Source organism: Copadichromis virginalis, linkage group LG7 (assembly GCF_057382275.1).
Source record: "Copadichromis virginalis isolate Kocher_CV1m ecotype Utaka linkage group LG7, C_Virginalis_male_GT1.1, whole genome shotgun sequence".
In the NCBI taxonomy this organism is placed as follows: domain Eukaryota; kingdom Metazoa; phylum Chordata; class Actinopteri; order Cichliformes; family Cichlidae; genus Copadichromis; species Copadichromis virginalis.
In genome coordinates this window covers 58,677,693-58,699,429 of record NC_140624.1, presented here as the reverse complement: position 1 = coordinate 58,699,429, position 21,737 = coordinate 58,677,693, and the positions used below count along the sequence as shown (strand labels likewise).

At 39.1% G+C, this 21,737-nt stretch overlaps 3 long non-coding RNA genes and 1 other non-coding gene across 5 annotated transcripts; 2 read left to right on the top strand and 2 right to left on the bottom strand.

Annotated features, from left to right (window-relative positions):
- The first annotated feature begins 1,398 nt into the window (after nucleotides 1–1,398).
- Nucleotides 1,399–7,398, top strand: LOC146706337 (uncharacterized). Of its 2 annotated transcripts, XR_014921516.1 has the most exons (3): nucleotides 1,399–2,122; nucleotides 3,985–4,122; nucleotides 7,018–7,398. It is a non-coding gene; the product is annotated as an uncharacterized LOC146706337 (long non-coding RNA). The 2 variants fall into 2 exon arrangements; XR_014921515.1 differs by lacking the exon at nucleotides 7,018–7,398 and having other exon boundaries at nucleotides 3,985–4,633.
- Nucleotides 7,399–12,225: 4,827 nt separating this feature from the next.
- LOC146706336 (U1 spliceosomal RNA) lies at nucleotides 12,226–12,389 on the bottom strand. The gene has a single exon (XR_014921785.1). It is a non-coding gene; the product is annotated as a U1 spliceosomal RNA (small nuclear RNA).
- Nucleotides 12,390–12,674: 285 nt separating this feature from the next.
- Nucleotides 12,675–15,160, top strand: LOC146706335 (uncharacterized). The gene is made up of 2 exons (XR_014921753.1): nucleotides 12,675–13,791; nucleotides 13,925–15,160. It is a non-coding gene; the product is annotated as an uncharacterized LOC146706335 (long non-coding RNA).
- A 3,843-nt stretch (nucleotides 15,161–19,003) lies between these two features.
- On the bottom strand, nucleotides 19,004–21,399 carry LOC146706334 (uncharacterized). The gene is made up of 3 exons (XR_014921512.1): nucleotides 20,148–21,399; nucleotides 19,916–19,979; nucleotides 19,004–19,517 (listed from the first exon to the last, which is right to left on the bottom strand). It is a non-coding gene; the product is annotated as an uncharacterized LOC146706334 (long non-coding RNA).
- Nucleotides 21,400–21,737: the final 338 nt, after the last annotated feature.

Below are 21,737 nucleotides of genomic sequence, written 5' to 3'. Positions count from 1 at the left end.
AAATTATCAGAAATGTTTTCACAGATGTGTGTTAAATGAATCATTTATGTTAAATCACCCATGATGCATTAGGAAATGTCTACACACTTATACATGGGCCCATTTTTAGTAACCATCACTGCTGTGTGGACAGATCACATGGTTATAAACAGGTGAAAATTGACTTCAAACGTTTGAGCTGTAGTGTAGATTGCAATGATAGTGTATAGTTATCTATTACAGAAGAACATATAGAAGTATGAGGACATGGAGACACTGTAAAAACGTTATGAGCTGTCTTGCTGCAGAGAAAGTGGAGTCTGTCATCCTTGAAAAGCTCCCAAGATAGGCAGCTGGCAGGTTGAATGATGCTCTGCCTCTGTGGTCAAGTACAGACATAGGCCTTAAGCAACCATGAGCCACTGATAAGTGTGAGAAATTAGTGCACTTAATGCAGCGGTCCCCAACCCCCGGGCCTCGGATCGGTGCCGGTCCGTGAGTCGTTTGGTGCCGGTCCGCGAGAGTTGAGGCTCAGGTGTGAAATGTATGGTTTTCAGGGTTTTTATCGGTATTCAGCGTTATTTTGTTATCGTTTTTATCGTTAACTCGGTGTCCCTGGGTCTTTTCAAGTGTGTTATGAATAAATCTTCTTTTTTTCGGTACCGGTACTAGTTTTGTTTTGTTGTATTTATCCGCGACACCTTAAAGGCCGGTCCATGAAAATATTGTTGGGCATAAACCGGTCCGTGGCGCAAAAAAGGTTGAGGACCACTGACTTAATGCATGTTTCCTAATTATATACGTATGAGCCACTAATAGGAGAAAATGAGCACGCAATAAAGTGGACTTGTTAGGGAGAGATTGCCATCAGTGTTAAAACACTCCAACTCAATTTTTGATGATAGAAACAGCTAAAAAATGAGCGTTTTGTTGACACTGATGACAAAATCCTGATCAGATACAGACAGACACATGCATACAACACACACTACTGCTCAAAGGTTTGTGGTCAGATTCAAACTGTCGTCTTTTTAATTAATAATTTACATTTACTTTTAACATAATATTACATGAAAATGATCAGAAATGTTTTCACAGATGTGTGTTTAATGAATCATTTATGTTAAATCACCCATGATGCATTAGGAAATGTCTACACACATATACATGGGCCCATTTTTAGTAACCATCACTGCTGTGTGGACAGATCACATGGTTATAAACCAGGTGAAAACTGACTTCAAACCTTTGAGCTGTAGTGTAGATTGCAATGATAGTGTATAGTTATCTATTACAGAAGAATATATAGAAGTCTGAGGACAGGGAGACACTGTAAAAAAGTTATGAGCTGTCTTGCTGCAGAGAAAGTGGAGTCTGTCATCCTTGAAAAGCTCCCAAGATAGGCAGCTGGCAGGTTGAATGATGCTCTGCCTCTGTGGTCAAGTACAGACATAGGCCTTAAGCAACCATGAGCCACTGATAAGCGTGACACTACTGCTCAAAGGTTTGTGGTCAGATTGAAACAGTCGTCTTTTAATTAATAATTTACATTTACTTTAACATAATATTACATGAAATTTATCAGTAATGTTTACACAGATGTGTGTTTAATGAATCATTTATGTTAAATCACCCATGATGTATTAGGAAATATCTACACACTTATACATGGGCCCATTTGTAGTAACGATCACTGCTGTATGGACTGATCACATGGTTATATACCTGCAACACATCTGACAAGTGCAAACAGAAAATGGAGTGATCCATCACAAACTTCAACAATTTGCTCTTTTTAATCCACACAATGATTTTGGTTTGTGCTGATATCTTTGGAAAAAGATTTCTTCACTGACAAGTTGGGATCTAACATCACAAACTGACATCTGGTGATACGATGTACCAAATAAAAATGGGCCTCAGTAGATGTCATGGTTCCCTTGCTCTCTTTTGCTGGCCTGCTTCTTTCTCTCTCCTCTTTCGGTGTATGCCTGTGTTGTTGTCCGTGTGCTTGTCTTTTTTAGGGGATGCTCCTCCATCTTCCCGTCCCTCAGTCACTTGTGAACAATCAGCTGATTACTCGCCTGTTCCTCGCGAGGTCTTCATGCTGGCTTCTAAACAACCAGATCATTGCAGTACCAAGGTAACGTATTATGCCACAGTCATGTCACATTTTCCATCAGTTCTTGCCTTTGAATTGAATAGAATAGAATAGAATAGAATAGAATTCAACTTTATTGTCATTGCACATGCACAGGTACAGGGCAACGAAATGCAGTTTGCATCCATCCAGAAGTGCTTTAGTGATATAGATATATTACAATATATATTAGCAATAATATAGATATGTGAGTATATTACAGAAATGGGTCTATTATGGTATGTTATAATGTACACGGTATGAAGTATGTTGTGAATATTCTATAACTATAAGTATGTACACGCTGTAGTGAGTACAAGCTATGTACAGGATATGAACAGGATATAAATATGAAAAACTATACAGAATATGAAATAAATAACTTTACAGAATCTGGGATATACAGCTATACAGAAATGGGAACTATGCAAGTTGTAAACAGTTGTAGGATTAAAAATTATCGAATGTACAGAATGATTATTTACACAGAGCTATACAGTAGTGCAGTTAAGATAAGTGAGGGTGTAGATAGTTTCTACAGAGGCTGTATAAAGTGCTAGTGGTTGTGAGTGGTGGTTCAGTCCATGTTATTATTGTGTTTGAGGGTACAGTTGTCCATTGTGGGTGTGTGTATGTTCAGTCCATGAGTTTAACGTGGGTCAGATGTCAGGAGGCAGAGTTCAGGAGTCTGACAGCTGTGGGGAAGAAGCTGTTCCGGTACCTGGTGGTCTTAGTCCGGAGGCTCCTGTGGCGCCTCCCAGAGGGCAGGAGGGTGAAGAGTCCATGTGATGGGTGACTGGGGTCTTTGATGATTTTCCCAGCCCTTTTCAGACACCGCTTCCTGTAGATGTCTTTTATGGCAGGAAGTGGTGCTCCGGCGATGCGCTGGGCAGTTTTCACGACCCTCTGCAACGCCTTCCGGTCCGAGGCAGAGCAGTTCCCGTACCAGACTGTTATACAGTTGGTCAGGATGCTCTCGATGGTGCAGCGATAGAAGTTCACCAGGATGTCTGAGGACAGGTGGTTCTTCCTCAGAGTCCTCAAGAAGAAGAGGCGCTGGTGAGCCTTCTTGACCAGCTTGGAGCAGTTGGTCGTCCAGGTGAGATCCTCGGAGATGTGGACTCCCAGGAACTTGAAGCTGCTCACACGCTCCACAGCCGTCCCCTTAATGTGGATGGGTGGATGTGGGTCAGCATTCCTCCTGTAGTCCACGATGAGCTCCTTGGTCTTCTCGGTGTTAAGCAGCAGGTTGTTTCTGTCGCACCACTCAGCCAGACGATCCACCTCCTCCCTGTAGGCGGCCTCATCGTTGTCACTGATGAGGCCAATCACCGTGGTGTCATCTGCAAACTTAATGATGGTGTTGGAACCATCAGCAGGTCTGCAGTCGTGGGTGAAGAGGGAGTAGAGGAAAGGGCTCATCACACAGCCTTGTGGTACACCGGTGTTCATTGTGATGGTAGATGAGCAGCGGTTATCCAGCCGGACATGTTGGGGGCGGTTGGTCAGGAAGTCCAGTAACCATTTGCAGATGAGGGAACTGATACCCAGGTCTGTCAGTTTCCTGATGAGTTGTGAGGGGTGGATTGTATTGAATGCTGAACTGAAGTCTATAAACAGCATTCTGGCGTAGGTGTTGTTGTTGTCCAGGTGTGAGAGGACAGAGTGCATTGCGATGGAGACTGCATCCTCTGTGCTCCTGTTCCGGCGGTATGCGAATTGGTGGGGGTCCAGGGTGGGGGGGAGACAGGATTTGAAGTGTGCTAGGACCAGTCGCTCTAAGCACTTAGTGATGATGGGGGTGAGTGCTACTGGGCGGTAATCATTGAGGCAAGATGGGTTGCTCACTCTTTGTTTCTGTGCAGACGTTTCAGTGTTACGGATCTCCATGACCTTCTGTGACAGTGTCTGAGTGTGCCTCCAGACAACCTTCCCTACCTCTGCCCCGTCTCCTGGAGCCCACAGTGTTTATCCTGTATTGATAACTATCTGCAAATATACCTGTAAGACTTTACCACAGTGTCTCATCATCATTCTGTTGTTTTCATAACAGTACACTGTAGAAATAATGGACTGTCTAATAGGTATTGAGGTCATAGTGAATGTAGTTTATTAGTGTGTGTCGTAGTATGATTTTGTTGTTTATAGGATTTAAGATTAGAAAATAGAAAATAGTCCTGGGATGGGAACAAAGAACTGGGGTGCAGGGAAGTGGGGCAATTAACCCCAAACACAGGACAGTAGCAAGATTTACTGAGGGTGAGGGGCAGACAATTGCCAATGTACATTACCTTAAAAGGAGATGGGGGTCAGGGTGTCAGCACCCCAGGCCACTTTACCAGTGTTTTTCCATTGTGGGGGATTTACTGTAGAAATTGGAGACCAGAGACTATAACTGTAGCTGTTGTGTGAAACTCTTCAGATCAGCCTTTAGAGTAGGACTGCACAGGATGCAGTGTGCTGATCTCCAGATGCATCTGTAAGGAAAATGGGTAATAAAAGGATTGTGTGAAATTTGGAAACATCTCTGCGTGATCTCTACCGAGACAAAAAGAATTGGAGAGTCTCAACAACACTAAGTAGATATTCCACTAAATCTCATTTGTGATTTATGATAAATGTTACCGTTAATTATTTATATTTCTTTACGCTTCTGATTAATTTAGTAAAACTTCTAAACGATTTTTACTGTTGTCAGAAAATAAGACATTTCTAATTCTCTACAGACTTTTGAGCTGTAGTATAGATTGCAATAATAGTGTATGGTTATTGTTTATAGCAGATGAAATAGCAGTATCAGGACAGATACGAGAGAAACGCTCTCGTATTTTAACATTAAACTCATAACTTTCCTTTTTGATGGTTTGCATTTGGCCTCTCAGGGCCACTGCAGTACAGTCATCCCCCCCCCCCCCCCCCCCCCCCATGTTTTTTTTAACTTAACCCAACAACATAGTTGGTTAAATTATACAAAAAAAAAAAAATCATATGTGCCCATAAAAGAGGTCAAAATAACAGAACTCTACTCAAAGTTAGCAACAACCAATACTGATACCTCAAACAAACTGACCTCACTAAAGAAGACAACGGGGGAAACTTAAATAGTGGCTGATCAGCCCACAAAAATCACAAAAAGGGGTAAAACACACAAAAACCTAACTGAGACCAAAACCAGTTATTTATTATCCTGTAAATTAAACCTTATATTTAAAGAAAGACCAATGTGAATGCAGTGTTGTGTGTAAGCCTCTACACTGATATTACCACTGTGTGGCTGTAACTGCAGCCATCACACCGCCTGACCACGTTAAGGTGGTAATCTCTCAGGGGGAAAACAGAAAAACAAAACAACAAAAAATAAAATAAAATAATGCTCATCAGATTCTAACAATTCAAAACATGACATTTACCTTAACTGGATGACCTATATAATAAATATATTCTAACCCAACAATAGTACTTCACACTATTGCCAATATTAACAAAACCAAAAAGGGTAAGCCAAGTTATTTAAAAAAAGACAATTCACAAAGTCTTGAAAAATAGAAATAAAGAATAAAAATCCTCAATCCACTCTATAACAACAGTCTCCTGCTTCCCTGCAGATCAACACGTTCTCACTCCTAACTCGTCATATGTGCGACGCCCATACAGCATGTATCACTTCTCAGTTATTTATTGCACTTCTTGCTCGTCAGTGAGGCACTTTTAGTGCTTTATCTATGTTTGTGTGGGGACTTGTTATAAATCAGTCTTCAACCTTTAATCTCTCTCTGAAAATGACTGGGATTAAATGCAGTATAATAAACTTTCCTGAACGTGTGTCTTGTCATGATCTCCAGTGCTGCCATTTCATAGGATCTCCTGTCCAGGGCTTCTCAAACGTTGGTTGTTTTTATAACTCCTCTCACCTTCTGCTCTTGTGTCTGCTGTGATAAGCCTTACTCACCCATTTTATTTCCATTTCTGTTTCTCACTATTTTTCTTAACAAGATTAAACCAGAATCAAGGTATGACTCAAGTATGTGAGGAAATTCTACACTAATTGGTACCTGCGGTCTTTCTTCTGTTGCATACCACACCCCAAAGAATGGACACACATAATGCAGACACATTTTCAGTGACCCAAATAACATTCAAACACGCTCCGTATCATAACCTCCTTTTTGTTTGTGTTTATTTTAAGCAGTTGATTTAACATAAGGATTAAAATAGAAAGAACAATCCTTGAAATAACACATGTGTGTGAAATACATAATAAAAAACATAAAATAAATAAAATAAATAACTATGTCAAACCTCCTGAGATCCAGCCTCACAATCACTTGTTCTATGATGACTAAAGGAAGTTTATTTACTTCATAGACCCAGTGACGCCCATTCAGTTTCATTATCCAGGAAGTAACAGCTGATGCTCACTTCTGTTTAAGACACAGTCCAATCTTAGGTTCCTCATCCTGAGTGGAACAATGGGTCTATAGAATAGAATAGAATAGAATAGAATAGAATAGAATGCCTTTATTGTCACTATACAGTTGTACAGAGCATCTCATACTCAGTGTAAACATGCTGGGGGGGGGGGGGGGGGGGGGGGGGTACAGTTCTGCAGCGCTATGTACATATGGACAATATTAACATGAGGAAAAACATATATATATATAAAATGTACAATATACAAGACGTAAGTAATATGTAATAAATAGTGTTATGTATATACAGTTGAGTATTGCACATGGAATTGGTATAAATAGTGTTATGTATATACAGTGTGAGTACAGCTGCCTTTTTCAGATCATCTCTACATTATATGAGTTGATGATTCTAGCATTACAGAAAATGTCTTAATTATTCCAGACTGAGCTGTGGTGAGATCTTTTATTTTCTTTCTTGTGTTTCAGTGACAGCCTTAGCCATCACAGCCGGGCAGGTAACAAACCTATTTGCTTATTTATTTATTTTTGTCTCTAAAACTCATAAATACATATCAATACATGTATTCATTGTGAAGCATCCTGATGATCAGTAACCAAGTGTTTCTTCCTGAAACAATTACATGTAACTGTGCTGCAGTGAGGATAATACGATGTAGTATTAGGGCAAAGTTAAGAAAGGTATTATCGATCATTTTGAGAATAAAGTCAAAATGTGGAGATTACAGCTGTCTCAAGGCAAGCTGCCATGGTTGCTACTGTATATCATCTGAGTTGGTGAAACCGTACTTCAGAATTGGTTTTAGCAAGAAGGAAACATGAGCTAAAATAACCAGAACACAACTTTAAAATGCTTTTAAAGTTTTTAGCTCATAAACGCAGTGTGGTGATAAGTATTAGGTTGTACCAAAAAAAGGGCTGGTAATAATAATAATGGATTGCATTTATATAGCGCTTTTCAAGACCCTCAAAGCACTTTACAATTCCACTATTCATTCACTCTCACATTCACACACTAGTGGAGGCAAGCTACAGTTGTAGCCACAGCTGCCCTGAGGCAGGCCGACAGAAGCGAGGCTGCCATATCACGCCATCGGGCCCTCTGGCCTCTACTAGTAGGCGGTAGGTGAAGTGTCTTGCCCAAGGACACAACGACCAAGACTGTCCGAGCCGTGGCTTGAACCGGCAACCTTCCAATTACAAGACAAACTGCCAACTCTTGAGCCACGATCTAATGGACAGATGCAAGGTTATCGATGGTTACATCCTCGTGTAATAAAGAAGTTGAATGTTGTATCACACAATGGCTGATCAATTTGTTTCACTAACTCATCTAAATAAGGAATTTTGTAGCAGAAACAGTAATTATAGCAGTTTGTTGTGGAACAGTAATGTCCATATCAACAACTTTTTTCTTGTGGCTCTAAAACTCCATCGTAGCGTAGAGCCTCCCCGTCTTCTCTGTAGCTCAGTTACTTGATCTAAATCCTTGATCAGCTGTGTGCTGAGCTATGGCCCAGTTAGATGTTAATGTGTGTTCTTATGTTGTGTTATAGTGACAGCTGTGTGTACTGCTGCAGGAGCAAGTAAGCAGTTTATTTATCTTTAACTAATTTGAATCAAAGCCCGATCCATGTCTGATACATGTCTTGTCTTCCTGCAGTAGGTGCTGTAGTCACTGCTCCTGCTCTTCTGGGAGCTGCAGGTTTCAACTCAGCTGGAATAGCTGCAGGCTCCTGCGCTGCAGGCATGATGTCGTCTGCTGCAGCTTCTAATGGAGGAGAAGTGACAGCCGGAGGTGTGGTGGCTGTTTTGCAGTCAGCAGGTAAATATATAATTAGATGTTTTATTAGGATTTTAACTTACAACAACATGCAAAAAGAAGAAGTTCATGGCTTTGGGCCTTGGATTCCAGGCCGGAGTTGTGTCCTCAGCCTGTAGTCTGACTTGGAGGAAGAAAACTAAATCTTGTGGACCCCATTGCAGTGTGAGTGTGGTGGTTTCTTACTGGTCAATAGTAGACCTTACTACAGTCTTGTACGGGAGTCATTTTGAACCGTACGTAACATTTGACGTTTGTCGACAGGATTTTTATTCAGCATACAAAACCACCTGCCTTAGACTGATCAATATGGCTGATGAACTATCTGAAACCGTTAATATGGTGTGTGTGAATATCAAATAAAGTCTTATGAATCAAATTATGTCAGTCCTTCGTGACATGTATCACTTGTTTTTTTTTTGGAGTGTTTTTTTTCTGTTTTTTAATTTTGTTATCCACATGAAAAATTCCAAAACTGCAGATTTTAGACACTTTAGACCTAAAATGTATATTCATTAGGGGAAAAAAACATTCATTTGTGATAGTAAACGTAAAACAACCTGAAAGACTCCATGTGACAGTCAGAACATTGAGCTTAACAAGTAAGGTCCAGTTATTTGTTTTAACAAACATTTCAAGCACATCCTCTAGTCTATTTGTAGGATTGTTGGCTGTCCACTCAAGAAGTTCAGACTACAAAAAGCAGAATAAGAGATTTTTGACTACCCGACTTCTGTCTGTATTAAGAGTGGCCTTTGGTGTCATATTTCAGCTGCTGCACATGTCAATTGATTTTGTAACACCAAGACTTTAATATTTGAGACTGCTATTAAGCAGGTCAAAAATGAAATTTCATGCTCATCTGAGGCTACATATATACAAACCCGATTTACTTCACACCACATCATTTTTCATATGTAGGAAAAGGTAAGTTCATCAGATGAAACTTAAAGGATCTTTGGCTCACGTCTTCATCTGGATCAGCGGTCCCCAACCCCCGGTCCGTGAGTCCTTTGGTACCAGGCCACGAGAGTTGAGGCTCAGGTGTGAAATGTCAAGTCAATGAAAGTAGAAAAATGTTTTAATATATATTAATTTTATAGTATTTTGTAAACGTAAACAGGGGTGGCCATTTTTGGCCACGAACAAGCTGAGAGGGAGTTTTTTTGTTTTTCTGTTACTGCACACAAAAAAACAAAGATACATAAAACTCATTGATACTTTTAATTATTGCTATGCATCTAACCTCCATCATGGTTAGAAAATAATTCAGTTTGCATGTTTTATTTGGAAAAAAATTGGGGTTTTGTGATTTTTTCCATTTATGAGTTCCTAGGATTATGTGATCTAACTGGTATTTAAAGGGTTAGAATTCTGAATTTGAATGAAATTTTGATTTTCATGAACAGCACTGATGCTAATCTAAAAAATCAAGTAAAAAAAAGTGGAAATTTTTCTTAATATATATGAATTTTATAGCATTTTGTAGTTGTAAACAAGGGGTGGCCATTTTTGGCCACGAACAAGCTGAGAGGGAGTTTTCATGTTTTTGCTCTCTCTGCACAAAAATAACAATGCATTATAATCAATGTTGATGTGAATCAATTACATGACCCATACTCTACTATTAATAATACAAGAAATTTCAGTAGCAACTCAATTATATAAAATTGCAAGATTTGAGGTTGTCTTCCAGCTAGTCGCAGTGGACAAACAAACTGGTGTTTAAAGGGTTAAAAATGTAAAAAGTAATAATTATTTTATATTTATGAAAAGAACTGAAGTTACTTAAAAGCTTTATGCAGATAAAATGGCAAAATAAACATGAAAATAACAGACCTAATCTGTTGGTGGCCACGAACAAGCTGAAAGGGTAGTGATTTTGAACAAAGGCAAGGCAAGGCAAATTTATTTGTATAGCACAATTCAACAACAAGGTGATTCAAAGTGCTTTACAGAGACATTAGAAACAAAAACAAATAAAAAGTATGATTTAAAATTGATTAAAACAAGCAAACAAACAAACTAACTAAACACACACATTTCACACCTGTTCGCGCGATCTGAACCCTTATCGTAAGGGGAGCTACCAGTCCTTCTGTGGACGAGCTACTTTCTATTTTAAATTCCCTGAATTTAAAATACTCTCTAGACCCAGTCTAGACCCAGCTGGGGAGCTACCCAGAGCTCTAACCCACTTAACAAACAAACAAACAAACAAAGCAGTATGTAAAATCAAAACAGATAAAATCAGAACAGTAGATAAAATCAGTAGTTAATGTAAGTTTTGAAATTTAAGCTTAACTAATTAACAAACAAACAAAACAGTATATAAAATCAAAACAGATAAAATCAGAAATAGATAAGATCAGTAGTTAATGTAAGTTGAGAAACTGCTTTTTCAATGATCTTACTTAAAAACGGGAGATTTGAGATCGGCCTGTAGTTGTTCATTTGTGTCTTGTCAAGATTGTCCTTTTTCAGTATAGGTTTGATTACAGCAGTTTTTAGTGGTTCTGGAAACACACCTGACATTAAGGAAAAGTCGACGATCTGTAACAGGTCTGACTCTAAAGTCTTTGAGACCTTTTTGAAAAAACTTGTTGGCAGGACATCTAAACAGCAAGAGGAGGAGTTCAGTTGACCTAAGATGTCCTCCAGGTCTTTGCTGTTAATCGGGTGAAACTCTTTGATGGTGTTTAAACAGTTTTTCAGTGGACACAGTACATATCCTGGATCTGCTGTTGATGTACCAACTGCTTGTCTAATCTTTTGGATTTTGTCTGTGAAGAATTTGGCAAAGTCATTGCAGGCCATGGTTGAATGAAGTTCAGCTGCCACTGGCACAGGAGGGTTTGTTAGCCTGTCAACTGTAGAAAATAAGACCCGAGCATTATGGCTGTTTTTAGTGATGATGTCAGAGAAGTAGGACCTTCTTGCACTCCTCAGTTGTAAATTATAATTGTGAAGTTTCTCTTTATAGATGTCATAGTGAACCTGGAGGTTTGTTTTTCTCCATCTGCGCTCAGCTTTCCTACACTCTCTTTTTTCATTTTTCACTAGTGTGGAGTTTCTCCATGGAGACTTTTTCCTTCCAGAGATAACCTTCACCTTAATGGGGGCAATAGTATCCATTACATTTAACAGTTTTGCCTTAAAGCTATTGACGAGCTCATTGACTGAACCTTTGGACAGGTCAGGTGTTAATGGGAAGACCTGGTTAAAGATCTCACTACTGTCTTCAGTTATACACCGTTTTGTGATCACTGCTGTTGATATATTTGTGTGGGCTGAGATTTTACTTTCAAAGAAAACACAGTAATGATCAGATAAGCCCACATCAGACACAGCAATGTTTGAAATGCTCAGGCTTGGAGATCAGTAGGTCAAGAGTGTGTCCTCTATTATGTGTGGCCTCTGTTACATGCTGAGTCAGCCCAAAGTTGCCCAGAGTGTTACTCAGGTCTTTAGTCCCTTTGTCCTGAGGGTTGTCCACATGGATGTTAAAATCCCCAACAATAATTACACAGTCGAAATCAACACAGATCACAGACAGCAGTTCACTGAGGTCATTAATGAATCATTTCAATGTAAGCAGCTGTCTCCTGGAAGTTTTCAGTCTTTTGAATATGTGGCTTTACAGCTGAAGGCCCCATCCAAAGTTGTGTTTGTTAATGTTTACAGGCCTCCCAAATGCTGCACAGACTTTTTTAAATAAGACAGCATCCCCTCCTCCTCTCCTGCTTACCCTGGACTCACTGATAAAACTGTAGTTAGGAAGCCAGAAGATTGCATGACGTCGTCATTGAAAATAAGCGCAAACATTCCCACTCATTTTTCTTTCAACATATGATGAGGGGAGAGCGCGAACGCAGTCCCCACTACCAGAAATTATGTAGTCGAGATTCCCACATTTGGGGAATTCGCAGGCTGTCAGCAAAGCCAGAGTGCAATGGCTGAGCCTCGGCCTGAGAGAACCACCTTCGTGATCATGGTATCTCTCCTACCAGGTAAGTATGAATTCTTTAGCTCACGTATGGCGTGGTCTTTCACACACAAACCCTGCACACTCACGGTGCTCACAATCTCAAAATCAACACAAACACAGCCTGTAGGAAGCTGGGACTACACACTATTTATATATACACATGAAGCAGTTTCCAACAGAGCCCCATAAGGTTATTTAGCTTTACAAATACCGGGAGAATTTCCCATCATGCATTGCTGTATCTGCGCAACAAGAGCTAGCTGAAAGATAACTTTTTTTCATCAATTTAACCTCCTTAAATCCACCAACAAACCACCAGAAGTTCAGCTAACTCAAAGGTAAAGCACGCTGCTAAACGAGTTTGTCTGATACTCGGGAAAAAGAGGATAAACGCAAAAGTTTTCTAGTTGAAGCACAGTCACTTCCGGTCTTTTCGTTAACTGCTGCTAGGCAACCAACAGTTTCCCGCTACGGTCTCGGAGTATGAACAGTGTTGCTCACGAAAACACGTCTGTGAACATGTCCGTGTGCAACAAACAACCAGAAAACAATCCAAATAAAAACACTAAAAATTTACTCATTAACAACGACTGAATTCACTCAGAGCAACTTTTTGCTTTGGCGGGAGTTTATTACCTGCTAAAGATGGCAGGAAGTCTCAAATCACGCGGGTCCGGCGCACATACACGTCTGGATGGTACAGCATAACCAGGTTAAGACATCTCTAAAAAAATATATTTTTGAGTGTTTTTCAGTGTTTTTAATTATTTGTTTTAATTTTGTTTATTTTCCATTGTTCACTGTGGCCTGATAAACATTTTATCAAAATATATTTCATAAGGCCATCGCTAAATATTTACAAGAAATCAGGCATTATACAGTGTGTAAACTTCAGTGTGATTTGGATGCTCAGCAGAAAATGTAGCCAGATATCAGCTGGGTTTAGATACATTTCAGATAAGAAAACCTTTGTTAGTCCCAGAGTTGGGAAATTCAAATTGTTACTGCAGCAGAGTACACAAGGCAGGAACAAATGAACACACACAGCATACCTAACAGCAATAATGCTATGCAAAAATAGAAGAAATATAGACTAAGAAATAGATAAGTACTTATATATGTAAGTCTATTTATCTATATCCATAGCCATCTATCTATATATATCTACATACATACATATACTTATATATGATGTAATAATACAGATTACTATTAGAAGAAGAATGAAACACAAGAAAACCCCAGGAAGGAGATCCTGTTTATTTTAATACCTGCAGTTGCCATCCCATTGGTTATCGCTTGCCTCTTCTTTCTGGTTTGCTTGTGTCGCAATAAACATAAGGCTTCAAATGACACACCACCTCGTTCCCAGCTCAGCAGCTCACCCTCCCAGGACACGGAGCTGTCGCCCCTGAATCATCAAAAACAACAGGTAGCAATAATAATAACAAGGTAACATTAAATATGGTCACAGTAAATGTGATTTACATACATTTGTTTAAGTATTGTTGAATTCTGGTGGCCAGAGTCTTTGGTGACATGTATTTATTGTTTCATGGCTGCAGGCGAAGCTGCGTGAGATTAACATGTCAGCAGTGCGATTTATGGAGGGGCTCGGTGAGGACCGGTTTGGCAAGGTGTACAAGGGCCACCTATATGGCACAGTACCTGGTGAGCAGACCCAAGTGGTGGCCATAAAAACTTTAAAGGACAAGGTAGATTCTGCTCTTTGTGAGGAATTTCACCATGAAGCTATGGTCCGTTTCCATCTGCAGCACCCAAACATTGTTTGTTTGCTTGGCGTGGTCATTTCATAGTGCAGTGGTTGGGTGTTAATAGGTATTAACAGGTATTGCACACTGATATATGCAAAGACCCCAGTGTGTGAATATGTGGTGTACATTCATTGCTGTTGTGCAGTGTACAGTCTGACAGCAGCTGGAGGGAAAGGCCTCCAAAATGTCCACTTGGAACACGGCCTGTCACTGAAGGGTGACCTGTATGGGGTGGGAGCTGTTATCTGACAGGGATAACTACCTCCACTGGGTCAAGAGGACATCCCAGAACAGAGCTAGTTTTCTTGATGAACCTGTTCAGTTTCTTCCTATCCCCAGCAGACCACACCATAAAACATGGACAATACCACCACAGCGTCTGAGGTCTTCAGGAGCTCTCCCTGCTCCCTTCCAAAAGACTTCTCTGTTGCAAATACAACCGTCTTTATCCTTTTGTGTAGATGTACACTCTGTTGTTACTCCAGATCCGTTTATTAATCAGATCACTTATATGAGTCAGCTATCTTAATGCCCATTCTCTGGATGTTCACTGGTGTAGGTGGAGTCCACTACCTGCTCCTTGGTTTTCGGAGTGTTGATCTGGAAGTGGTTCTGCTGGCACCAGTTGACAAAGTCCTCAGTCAGTTCTCTGTATTCCCTGTTGTCCTGTTGTACACATCGAGGAGATGCTCTCATTGCCCACCCATTATTTTAAAATAGAGATAGCCTACATAGTTCATACATATGAGAGACCATTATGAGCCAATTAGGAGAAAGCATTAAATGAGCTGTGGGCCACTGCTGGCACTGTCATCACATTGGAGGGTCACTTTAGTGTTCAAGTAGTATAAAAACGTTTGTCTTTAAACAAGAAAAAACTCACTAATATTTCAGAAAATGTAGTGTTTTGTTTTAATTTTCAAATATTGTATAACAAGGCAAAACTGCAAATGTGAATGCAAATTCTTTTTCCTCAATCTTAATTAACTAAAACCTTTCATTGAATAAAAAAAGAATTGGCACTCAGACATGTGGCAGCACTTTGCTATAATTTTTGTTTTATTTAACAAAATAAAAATGCAGACATAAGTGTACATTTATGTCTACTAGTGAAAATTGTTTTCTTTACAAATAACTCTCACTGAACTAACACAGCCAATCCCTCAACATGGTTTTACTCTCTGCTCATATTGCCTTCATATTAAATCATTTTTTGCTTTTTATAGAAGTTATTTTCACATTGCACTCAACAACAAAATCCCCCGTAACAAAAACTAACTTCAAGGACCAAAATGCACAATATTTCCTCACGTCAACAGTACGGGTGGCAAGTAGGGGTGATGTGGGCCTCACGCAAGTCGGCCCCGGGCCGTGTGTTTCAGACCGCTGATTCACCTACTGTCACTATAGTGAAATTACTGTTTTTGTTTTGAAAGGTTACTAGTGGATGCTGGCAACCATCTTGGAAGAGAACAATACAATCTGTTGTAAGGCCTTCACTGGAAAATTGTGTATTTAGAATATAATACCAACATGTCATTTGAAGATAACATAGTACTTCAGTGACCAAATAGTATTTGGGTAAAAGTCACTGAATAGTGTTGGAATAAAGTGTGAAATTTGTGAAGAATTAAAATATCCAGGAGCTCAAATTACTTCACCAAAACATGTTTCAATCATATTTTATCAACACAAATTGCACAGGTTTATTGAATATGAATAACTTCACCTCAGTTGTTTAAGCTCCTGCCAAAGCAAAACATCTGTGTGCAACCAGTGTCCACTATTGAATTAAGTAAACCCAACATGTTCTTTTTTAGTGCATAATCACATTTAGTGAAATAAACTATTAAACCAGAATTACATATTAGGATTTAGCCAAGTGTTAGGATGTAATGCAGAGTAGTATTTCTAGTAGGCTTTTTTTGATATGCCTGTTTTCATTTTATTTTCTAATTTTTAAAGAAGGCTTTAGAAAGGTCAAAATAAATCTTCTGTAAGGGAGTATCAGCTATTCTAGTAGAATTTATTTTACCAATGCAAGGGTGCATTAGTACCTTGTAATACAACATATCTATTTCATAAAGGGTGAACACAAATGTCCAAAGAGACTTCCTGGCAGCTGCCATTTTAAGTATAACCTCTGGTACGGGCACGTTCAGTTTGCAGCAGCTATACAACAGTGGCCTCTAGAGGTGTTTACACACTATGACCAAATCAGACAATGCAGCACAACACGCAGGTTGCCCCAATGAATTGATTAAGCTGGAAGCAGTGACTTGTTAACTTATCATTTGTCAAGCATATCTCCCATGAATGATATGAAATAATTTAGAGACATAACATTGACTAAACAAAGTAGAAGCTGCAATCAGTTTTTAGGAAAGTGAGTTTAATAAGAGTAAAATAATGCAGTAATTTCTTAGATTTTATAATCCCTTTATAAATCATGTTGGCTACTGCCTATTTAGCAGTGCAACAAGAGCGTTAGACAAACAAACAAATAAATAAACAGTCAGCAAAAACAAAAAAGTTAGTACCCAGGGATAAAAATGTTGAGTATGAAAGGGAAACCTAATGGACAGATGTGATGCCTGAACAGTGGTGGCTTTAAGTGATGTATCAACTTAAACATGCATCCACAGTCTATGTTACATAAGTACGATGATCAGTGGTGACGGCTGGCGCCACTTTGGAAGCAGAGACTGTTGGTTTGAAAGCCTTTAGTGTCTCCTTGTGGCGGGACTCTTATACTGTACTGTGAGATGTCGAGCAGTGACCCCCCCCTGTCACTCTGGCTCCTACCTCAAAGCACACTGTGTGCTGTCGATCTTACGTGCTGCACAATAATATTCAATATTTAGTATTTACTGTTATATTCACATAGATCATCGCGATGATGTTATTTATTATATTGCTCTTTTTTTTTGCTCGTTTTCTCTTTTTTCTTTCCTGACAGGTGATCCAGGTGATTGATATATGTATTTTTTTGTCTGTTTGTTTTTCTTTTTTGTCCTTTATCACGTTCCTCTTCCCCGCTGTTTTTCTTTCCCTCTTTCTTTCTCCGTTTTCTTTCCCGCAGTCAAATCTGTCCCATGTTTAGCAAGTGAAAATAAAACAAAATAAACAATAAAAGCAAAGGTGAATCAAATAGATCATTAAGGCAAGGCTGGGATGGTCCATTTGGTAAAGTAAATCTGTTGGGCATCTTTCTTTGTCTTTACACAATAATTCTGATGGCAAAAGAACCAAACGGGACACGCAAAAAAAAGAAAAGAAGATGTCGAGCAGTGTCAGTAGTATGCTAGAAAGTGATACATTAACATTTCTGGGGTCACCATGAAGAGCTCACTTCCTTTCTTGCTCAGTGTGTAAAATGTGGTACTTAATGGATTGAAAAGAAAAAGGATGGCACCCTTGTAGTTCACACAGGTGGTGATGATTCAGGGTTTTAATTTGTAAGGTTTGAATTTTGAGCCATCATAAATTTTAAACCAGGAAAGTATAATATTTAACACATGATAAGTCAAAGCTAATATAGCTGCTCATATATAGCTACTTATAATTTGAAGAGCTGCCTACACCAATGAGTAGACTTCCCAGAATGGAAACAGCACTCTTTGTGTGGTTGGAGAAAACAGTCAAGTTGTTAAGAACTCTGACTGAGAAGAATCCGCCCGTGTACAGCAGCAGGCTGCCTTCCTAGAATTTGGATATCCCCCGTGCGCTTGTCTCTGCATTATGTGCATTACCTCTCTTGGAAAATTAAAACCACAGCAGCTTTTTATAGTTTTCTTCATTCACTATCAGCTTACACCAAAAGTCTACTCTGAAGAAGATTATTCAAAACATGCAACACAGTCACCAATCCCAGCAAATCCACCCCTAAGTCAGACTGTACAATACAGAAAATAAAAGAGCTACAGCTCAGACTCTACAGGCTTCAGTTAGCATGTTAAATGTGAAAGTTCAGTTAGAAAAAGACTGAACAAAAACGGCCTGAGTTTAGCAATTAACCAAAGTGACAAACATTGCTCTAAATAATACTCCCCTAATCCAAGTAGTCACCCAAACCTGGACGTGGATTTAGAGGCCCGAGGGCCATCTCACACATTTATTCAGAATAAAACAAGTTTCAATTAAAAAAATCAAAATCTTGTGGACGTATGCCTTTTACATGTTGGTAAAATGTTTAGGATGAGATGGAGATGTAACACTCATGCACCCTGAAAATTATGAAGGTCTAAACATGTATCAAAGGGACTCACTGAACATCAGTGGATTTCTATGGGGCAAACGTACTTAAACTAGCCACTGTGACCATTGAGGCAGAGCAGAATGAATGATACTGACGGGAACTATGAGAGTTTGTAGTTAAATTCCTGCTCTTACACACTGTAAAATCTAATTAGTTAGAACTCAAAATAATTGAGGAAACTCGTTGCCTCAAAAAAATTGAGTAAAGCTTAGCTAAAAATGACTAAATTAGGACAACTTATTTATTTTGAGTACTCTGTACAAGCTCATTTGTTCCCAGAACTCAAGAAAATTGGATCAAGTTTACGTAAGTTGACCAAGTTAGGGCAACTTACTCATTTTGAGTACACTGTAAAGCCTTGTTAGTTCCCAGAACTCAAAAAAATTAAGGAAACTCATTGCCTCAAAAAAACTAAGTAAAGCTTACTTAAGATGACTGTTAGGACAACTTATACAGTGCAAGTCTGCAGTATTAAGAATAACTTGATATTTCTGACTGTACAGTGCTAATTGTTTACTTACTGACAAACATTTCAAGTTCAACTAAATGAAAAAACAATTTGTGGTAACCTGAATATGATTAAAAATAATTAACAACACTTTTTGTCTTGATGTTAAAATCAGACCAACTTTTATTTTCAAACACAACAAAGTATAACAGCCAACATACTGGACACTGTTCTGCTGAACAACAAACAATTATATTGCCATCACTGTTATAATCTTACAATGAAACAAGGTCGCAGATGTAATTATTCTGAAAATAAGTTTAGGCCTACCACAACTTTGTTTTGTACTTACATTACTTATATAATCAAAATAAAATATTTGTTGTTCTGTCACAAGTGCAGTCTCTAATTTAAACAACACATTTGTTTTGCATTCCAACACATGAGCTGGAATGTTGTAATATTTTAAGGATGGCTTGTTTCCAGTCCAGGCATTACTGCCTGAATGACTATCATGGATCGAGGTGATCCAAATGTAGGTGCAGAAGAAAGTCTTTAACTTCCCTTAAGTACAGTGGCAGTGGATGTGGGTTGGAGATGCAGTGAGCTTGAACCTGCAGGCGACCATCTTCACTGACCACACCATCTGTGACGGAGGACTCATCTCTCCTGGTGTCCTGCAAGCAAACAATCATATTTTTTGGAACATGAACTTAATTGCTTTCTTAAAACATTTTTTTCTGCATTTGGTATAAAACAGACTCCAATTTGGACAATCTCAGGCTCCTTCCCCACCGGAGAGGTGACATTCAATGTCCCAATTGTCAGTCTGGATAGCCCTGACCCCCACCCGACACACAATAATGTCATGAAAGCATCATTTTAAAAAGGGCTATGCAAACATGGCCAATAACTTTCATTCTAATGATGTGCAAAATGATTTGGGCACAAAACAAATTTTGCTGTTAGAAAACTTGCAGACTTCACTATATTCAGTGTAGACCCTCTAAACTAAGTTTGGGGGATGTGATCTTTCAAGAAATGCAGACCAAACTGTTGTTGTTTGTTTACTTACACAGCATGTCTTGTAGAATTAACTGGAGTCACCAGCAACAGCCTAGTGCAGTCATATCTCAAGTCTAATAACAGAAGACAGGAAAAGATCAGTAAAGAAACAACTTCCCCAAACCAAAAAACAAATAAAACAATAAGTAAAACAGGCTGATCTAAAGTATGATTAAAGTTCAGCCTGATTAATATAAATGTCACTGACAGTTGCTAATATATTGGAAAACCAAAATACTTACCACTGAGTTGATGTCTTTCTGTCCAACAGCAGGAGTGCTGGTCCCGAGCCTCAAAGACAGTAAGAAGCAAGCAGAGGGAGAAAAAACAGAACATTTTTCAGAAACCGATTTGATCCTTAATGGCTGTGCAATCATTGTAACATAGAGTTTGCTTATGTTGTTAAATAAAGGCTAGATTTGACATTAATAGATGCCACAGATGTTCAAGGTGCCACAAAGCATGAAAAAAATGGACATCTCAGAAAACGTCGGGGCATTTTTGCAAATATGTGATGTCTTGATAAATCGAGCAGATATTTGAACTTTCGACAGCTACATTCTCGCCTGAAAATATCTTAAAAGTTGATTTTGTGACCCAGAAAAAGCAATAAGCCGCGCTCCTCCGCCATTGGCGAGCTTACAAGTACGCACAGGCTCCGACAACCATGGCCGACATATGCGATCCTCCTTTCCCCTAGATTACCCTTTCTGGGTCACAAAATAACCTTTTAAGATATTTTCAGTGGAGAATGTAGCTGTGTAATGCTCAAATATCTACTTAATTTATCAAAATATCACATATTTGCAAAAGTGCTTCCACGTTTTCGGAGAGCTCTGTTACCCAGCTGACCGGGAGGTCAAGGCTTGATAAGAGTCCGCAAGCACAGCTAACTCCTGGCTTATTGTTTTCACCCCCCCGAAGAATTTTGTCTGGGCTCTTATCTCACTTTTTTATTTCAAACAATCAACAGAAAATTTCACAGACATATTTTTATATAAGGTTTTTAAGGCTGTGGTGTTAATTTTTAAGTAACATGAGCCTAGCCGCAGCAGCAACGCTAGGCTAACACTAACTAGCTAGCACGATTATAAACCTGGTGCTAAACTAAGAGAAGCCACAAAATCAGTTTGAATAAGAGTAAACATTTACTCACCAAGTCAGTGTATCAGGTAAAGATCCACAGCAATGACAACAATAATCCCTTGAGCTGACGCTTTTCTAGGTTTGCTCAACATATTCCATAAAAAATGCTGGCACCATGAACATGCGGACTGATCCGTGCTAGGGAGGAGGACGGTAGTGACGTGGCATTTTCAAAACACATCTTTCATCCTTCCACACTGAGAAGAAAAACTTCCATCTTACTTAGTTTTTCTAAGTTAAGACAACTCAAATAAATTGAGTTTATCAGCATTTCTGTAGCGGACAGAACCACCTGCTTTAATCTACCATGATGCTCTGTGTTATGTTGTCATGGCAATATGAAGTCAAATAAATACAAATTCATAAAATGCACATTTGAAGGAGGACAAGAAGACAGGCAACTGGAAGAGCTTTTGAAGCAGGAAAACTTTTCTGGATTACTCTTAATTTAACTGGAAATTTTGCGAATACAAGTCAAGGAGGAAACAAGGAGGCAGGTTGGATTATATTTGAGGACAGGACGCACGAAGGAGAAGCATGAGGAGAGAGGAAACAGCAGAGCGATGGTGCAGAGCTAATCGTGGGTCAAGTCGAAGAAGCAAGCATCAAAACTGTGAGTAAACATAACACATAAAGACTTAAAAATTACTGTGCTGATTAAGGAAACATTAAATTTGGTTAGTTTG